The sequence below is a fragment of the Pongo pygmaeus genome, chromosome 16 (genome assembly GCF_028885625.2).
Source record: "Pongo pygmaeus isolate AG05252 chromosome 16, NHGRI_mPonPyg2-v2.0_pri, whole genome shotgun sequence".
In the NCBI taxonomy this organism is placed as follows: domain Eukaryota; kingdom Metazoa; phylum Chordata; class Mammalia; order Primates; family Hominidae; genus Pongo; species Pongo pygmaeus.
The window spans coordinates 84,830,650-84,837,878 of record NC_072389.2 but is presented as its reverse complement, the minus strand read 5'-3'; the positions used below and the strand labels follow the sequence as shown (position 1 = coordinate 84,837,878).

At 43.5% G+C, this 7,229-nt stretch overlaps 1 pseudogene; it reads left to right on the top strand.

Moving 5' to 3' along the window:
• The first annotated feature begins 6,281 nt into the window (after positions 1–6,281).
• On the top strand, positions 6,282–6,378 carry LOC129014762 (U6 spliceosomal RNA; annotated as a pseudogene).
• Positions 6,379–7,229: the final 851 nt, after the last annotated feature.

Genomic DNA, 7,229 nt, shown 5'->3' with positions numbered 1-7,229 from the left:
CTGTTTCTCAAGTGAGTTGATGTTTTCTCCAAGTACTTCTATTTCTTTTTTGAGACAAGGTCTCTCTGTTGCTCAGGCTGGAGTGCAGTGAGGCAATCAGCTCACTGCAGCCTTCCTGGGCTCAAGCAATCCCCCCACATCAGCCTCCCAAGTAGTTGGGACTACAGGCACACACCACCACACCTGACTTCATGTAGTTTTGTCTCACGCAAAACTAGCTATTTGCTGCATATGTTTGTAAAATTGTTTAAACAAATAATTAAATTTGGTTCATCTTTATTCCTGGGGTATATCCTTTTGGGGTCCTAATTTCTTGGCAGATATCAGACTCCAAATCATGTCCTTTAGTCCAAGTGAGACTATCAAAAGAACCAGACCATAAGCCTCTCTGACCTTTGCAAACAACTGCAAAATAAAAGCCACACTGAATATGGACTTACAGCCCTGAAACTCAATTCTCTACCAAATGCTGGCCCATTAAGTCTTCGCCATTTTCTTAGGTCTCCAATGCCTTCAAGTAGATGTTTTATATCTCTGCTTATTTTCTAGTCTTCAGTGGAAGATTGCTCTGAATTATTTACAAAGTATGCCATTACTTTATGCTGGTCTTGGTTAAGTATATTTTGTTCCCTTTTCTCACATTTTCAATTCTTTTTATATATTTTAAAGATACTTTGTATGTAGTATCTCTGTATTACCTAGATTGAAGGCAGGCAAAATTTTGGGGTTTTCAGTTTTAGTCTCTTCCCTTTTTTTGCTCATTTATGCATTTAACAGGAAATTGTATTTGGCTGGGTACAGTGGCTCACACCTGTAATCTCAGCACTTTGGGAGGCCGAGGTGGGCGGATTACCTGAGGTCAGGAGTTCGAGACCAGCCTGCCCAACATGACAAAACCCCATCTCTACTAAAAAATACAAAAAATTAGCCAGGCGTGGTGGTGGGTGCCTGTAATACCAGCTACTCGGGAGGCTGAGGCAGGAGAATCACTTCAACCTGGGAGATGGAGGTTGCAGTGAGCAGAGATTGCGCCACTGCACTCCAGCCTGGGACACAAAAACGAAACTCCGTCTCAGAAAAAAAAAAAAAGGAAGAAATTACCCAGGTGTGGTGGCACAAGCCTGAGAGGCTGAGGCACGAGAATCACTTGATCTTGGGAGGTGAAGGCTGCAGTGAACCGAGAAAACCGAGATCGTGACATTGCACTCCAGCCCGGGTGACAGAGTATGACTTCATCTCAAAAAAAAAAAAAAACAAAAAGTTATATTTTATCTTACATTTCTAGGTATTCTGTAGTCTAGCTCCCCAGGACAGATCTCCAGACCTTAAAAAAACAAACCCAGCTGGGCGCGGGGGCTCACGCCTGTAATCCCAGCACTTTGGGAAGCCGAGGCAGGCAGATTACAAGGTCTGAAGTTGGTGACCAGCCTAGCCAATATGGTGAAACCATCTCTATGAAAAATACAAAAATTAGCCAGGCATGGTGGCGGGCGCCTGTAGTCCCAGCTACTCAGAAGGCTGAGGCAGAAGAATCCCTTCAACCCAGGAGGCGGAGGTTGCAGTGAGCCAAGATCATGCCACTGCACAGCCTGGGCGACAGAGAGAGACTCTGTCTCAAAAAAAAAAAAAAAAAAAAAAAACAAACCCACATATGTATATACCCTAGGAAATATGGTATTTTTTCATATACTGTATTATTGTTCTCCAACTTGCTTTTTCCATTCAACAGCATGTGAAAGCAAGCTTAGAAGCAAAAAGCAAAGGAGAACTGATTGAAACACAGCATGGTGATGTGAAGACTGGGGAAGCTTGTGGGCAAAGGATTACTCAGGTGCCGAGGTAAGAGACTGAAGGCACAAACTGTTTCAGTATAATAAAGAAAATAGTTAGAATAAAAAGTTATAATACAAATTCAATATAGAGATTATCATGGACATTATCAGTCATTAGCATAAACATTATTAATCACTGGCTTTCACTATTACTCTTTATTGTACTACTAATATAACCAAGGAATAACCAGCAGGTATAGGGTCAGGTGCTGAAGGGACATTGTGAGAAGTAACCAAGGCGGCAAGAGGTAAGCCTTCTGTCACGCCTGCATAAAGGCCAGTTGAGGGCTCCTTGGTCAAGCGGCAACACCAGTGCCTGGGAAGGCACCCGTTACTTAGCAGACCGCGAAAGGGAGTCTCCCTTTCCTTGGAGGAGTCAGGGAACACTCTGCTCCACCAGCTTCCTGTGGGAGGCTGGATATTATCCAGGCCTGCCCGCAGTCATCCGGAGGCCTAAACCCCTCCCTGTGGTGCTGTGCTTCAATGGTCACTCTCCTTGTCCACTTTCATGCTCCTCCCGTACTCCTGGTTCCTCTTGGAAGTTCTTAGAAGATAGTGGTAGAAGAAATAGTTAAAGTCTTAAAAAGTCTTTCATCTTTCTGATAAGTGCATAGAAGAAAATGCTGACGTATGCTGCCTTCCCTCTCTGCTTCGGCTACCTAAAACAGAAGAATCCCCTGTCTCGTGATCACATGACTTGCTTGACCTTATCAATCACTTGGACGACTCACCTTCCTTACCCTGCCCCCTTGTCTTGCATGCAATAAACATCAACATGCCCAGTGGTCCCCTGGGCCCAGCTGTTTTCTCTCTCTTTGTCTTGTGTCTTTATTTCCTACTATCTCTCGTCTCTGCACACGGGGAGAACACCCACTAAGCCCCATAGGGCTGGACCCTACAGAAGCTGTGTTTAGCTTCAGAGTTTGTACCTTAACCTAACTTGGCCTTTACTCCCATGATTCAAAACACTATCCTACAGGAAACCATTTGTTTTAAAGGAGAAAGGAGCATGATTATTTTAATCCAGAACACTATTAAAATACATTCTCCACTGTAGACATTTAAGAGGCAGAAGGGACAGACAAAACTATTTGGTAATTCATAAGACTCAGGAATTTAATGGATATGTGTGTGGCTGGGAAACAGGGTGGTGTTTAACTCAGCTCTGTCACTCCAGACCGTAGGCAAGGTTACTAAACCTCTGTAACTAACTTTGAAATATACACTGCAAAAATGACAGCAGATATTACAACAAATGCCCATAAGACATGGCAGTTGTAAGGATGCCCGAGAAAGGAGAATCAAGGGCCAGTTACCTCGATTTTGAGGAAATAATTTCAAAACTTAGAAAATATCACAACTGATTAATGGGAGAAACTATAAAAACAGAAGTGCCTGGCTTGTGCTCACTGAAAATTAACAAATTTTTTTAAAAAGAAATAAAAAACCGGGATTCGTGACCAGCCTGGCCAACATGGTGAAATCCCGTCTCTACTAAAAATACAAAAATTAACCAGTGTGGTAGCACGCACCTGTAATCCCAGCTACTCAGGAGGCTGAGGCAGGAGAACCGCTTGAACCCGGGAAGGGGAGGTTGCAGCGGGCAGAAATCACACCATTGCACTTCCAGCCTGGGCAACAGAGCAAGACTCCATCTCAAAAAAGAAAAAAAAAGGGGTGAACTTTAAAAAACTATGTATTGAAGCCGGGTATGGTGGCTCACGCCTATAATCACAGCACTTTGGGAGGCCAACACAGGCAGATCACCTGAGGTCAGGAGTTCGAGACCAGCCTGATCAACATGGAGAAACCCTGTTTCCGCTAAAAATACAAAATTGGACAGGTGTGGTGGCGCATGCCTGTAATGCCAGCTACTCGGGAGGCTGAGGCAGGAGAATAGCTTAAACCCAGGAGGCGGAGGTTGCAGTGAGCCAAGATTGCGCCATTGCACTCAGGCCTGGGCAAAAAGAGCAAAACTCCTTCTCAACAAAACAAAACAAAACAAGAAAAACTATGTATTGGCCAGGCGCAGTGGCTCACGCCTATAATCCCAGCACTTTAGGAGGCCAAGGCGGCAGATCACTTGAGGTCAGGAGTTCAAGACCAGCCTGGCCAACATGGTGAAAACCCCGTGTCTACTAAAAATACAAAAAATTAGCAGGGTGTGGCAACAGGTGCCTGTAATCCCAGCTAATCAGGAGGCTGAGGCAGGAGAATAACTTGAACCAGGGAGGTGGAGGTTACAGTGACCTGAGATCAAGCCACTACATTCTAAAGCAAGACTCGGTCTCAAAAAAAAGAAAAACGAGAAAAAACAAAACAAAACAAAACAAAAACCTATGTATTACTTAGATATAGACCAGAACCTTTAATTAGAAGCAGTAACAGGAAAAGGACAGGATGGCAAAGAACCAGAATAATACTTGTCAAAATGCACCCTTCATCACAAGCCATGCTTCTTCCTACCCTTCCAGTAACTCTTCCTTCAATCTACTTGAATGATTAGTTCAAGAAATAAATTGAACACTAAAAATTCTAGACTGTACTACAAGGCAGCTAATCCAGGAAAATCTCTGACATGACTGTGACTCAATCTGCCTGGGTTGTTTAATAAACACTAGAGAGTAAAAATACCTGGAAACATGGCGGGCGTGGTGGCTCAGGCTTGTAATCCCAGCACTTTGGGAGGCTGAGATGGGTGGATCAGTTGAGGTCAGGAATTCAAGGCCAGCCTGGCGACCACGGAGAAACCCCACCTCTACTAAAAATACAAAAATTAGCTGGGCACGGTGGCTTATACCTGTAGTCCCAGCTACTCGGGAGGCTGAGGCAGGAGAATCGCTTGAACCCAGGAGGCGGAGGTTGCAGTTAGCTGGAATCACACCACTGCACTCCAGCCTGGGCAAAACACACACACACACACACGCGCGCGCGCCTGGCCAGCACAGTGAAACCCCGTCTCTACTAAAAACACAAAAATTAGCTGGGCATGGTGGCATATGCCTGTAATTACTCCCAGCTACCCGGAAGGCTGAGGCAGGAGAATTGCTTCAACTTGGGAGGCGGAGGTTGCAGTGAGCCGATATCGCACCACTGCACTCCAGCTTGGGCAACAGTGCAAGACTCTGTCTCAAAAAATAAAAAATTAAGAAAAAACCGTATTAAAACCTAATGGTACTAATATTAATATTCACCTAATTTCATGTTTTGGTAAGCAATCATTAATCAGTATGATTCTGATTACAGCATTCCAGCTACTTACTACTAATACGTAAGATATTCTGAAGCGACATTAAAATTACTAGTAAATGAAAACATATTCAAAATACTCTGTAGATTTAATATCCAAAGATTACTGCCTCTTTTAGTGTCATCAGGTAAACCTATCAATGCTCTTTTCTAATGCTATATTTAAATGGAGGGAGGAAGCTTAATGAAGAAAATCGACTTTCAGGTTTTGTGAAGGACGTTTAAATTTCTGAATACAGAACCCTAAGATTGTTATAATCCTCAGGACACAAATATCTATAGCAGCAGTTCTCAACGAGTGGTCCAGGGATCTCTGCAGTACCTGAGATATTTTCATGCAGCCTATGAGGTTAAAGCTATTTTAAATCATTGCCTTTTTCTCGAGTGTACATGAAATTTTCCTGAGGTTACATGATGTGTGACGGTATCATTCTGATGACTAATGAACACGCATATTTTTAAGTTTTAAAGTTTTAATTTCTAGCATAGTAAATATTGATAATATAAACGAAAAGATCGAGTGCTCAACTTTTTTTTAGGAGGCAGGGTCTCGCTCTGTCACCCAGGCTGGAACACAATGGTACAATCACAGCTCACTGCAGCCTTGATATCTTGGGGTCAGGTGATTTTCCTGCCTCAGCCTCTCAGGTAGCTTGGGACCATGGGTACACGCCACCATGTCAGGCTACTTTTAAAATTATTTGTAGAGGCCGGGTACAGTGGCTCACGCCTGTAATCCCAGCACTTTGGGAGGCCGAAGCAGGCAGATCATGAGGTCAGGAGATCGAGACCATTCTGGCTAACATGGCGAAACCCCATCTCTACTAAAAATACAAAAAATTGCCAAGCGTGGTGGCGGGTGCCTGTAGTCCCAGCTACTTGGGAGGCTGAGTCTGGAGAATGGCGTGAACCTGGGACGCAGAGCTTGCAGTGAGCTGAGATCGCACCACTGCACTCCAGCCTGGGCGAGAGAGACTCTGCCTCAAAAAAAAAAAAAAAAAAATTTATTTGCAGAGACAAGGTCTCCTCCCTATGTTGCCCATACTACTTTGAAACTCCTGGGCTCAAGTAATCCTCCCACCTCAGCCTCCCAAAGTGCTGAGATTACAGGTGTGAGCCACCACTCTCGGCAAGCAAATCTTTAAATACCTAACCAGTAACCATGAGTACACATTTAAAAAAAATCACATCTAGGGCTCATTTTGTTAGCAAAAATATTAAAAATTAAAACAATCAAGATTAGCATGGCCCCTGTGACAAGAATGACACATAAATTCTTGAAGTGTTTCATTTTTTTTAAGTCACATCTAGATAAACAAGAACATTCAACAGCTGAAAGACCCCAGTCAACAACAATCCCTATTTGTTAGAAGTCCAACTAAATCAGTACAGTTGTAACAAAAAGGAAAGGGTAAAGAAAAAGAGAACAAGTAAGCTGAATGAAGGAGGCGGCAGGAAGACAACTATGGGTAGAAGCAGTTCCCTTCAAACAACCCAGGCAAATTCTGCTTCTTTGGAACTTACTCCTATTTCCCTCCTGCACTCATTATCCCTCTTGTACTGCTGCTGTAACTCTTGCCATCCGAACTTATCTGCTGCTTTGCATTTTAATTCTGTTTTTTGAGGGGTTTTTTTTTTTTTTTTGAGACAGAGTTTCACTCTTGTTGCCCAGGCTGGAGTGCAATGGCGCGATCTTGACTCACTGCAACCTCCGCCTCCTGAGTTCAAGCAATTCTCCTGCCTCAGCCTCCTGAGTCGCTGGGATTACAAGCATGCGCCACAACGCCCGGCTAATATTTGTATTTTTAGTAGAGATGGGGTTTCTCCATGTTCATCAGGCTGGTGTCGAACTCCTGACCTCAGGTGATCTGCCCGCCTCAGCCTCCCAAAGTGCTGGGATTACAAACTTGAGCCACTGCACCCAGCCACATTTTAATTCTTAACGTCTGCCATCCTCTACCCATGTACAGACCACTTTAGTGTCTCTATCAAAGGGGAGAAACGTTGCCCTTTATAACTTTTGTGTTATTTTAATACTGTGTTGTCTATTGACATTTTTGGCTGTTTCTAGAGTAAACCCACAAAAATAAACAATTATAGACAGAAAAAAGCTGACCATAATTTTACACAGGTGAAAATGCCCTTAAT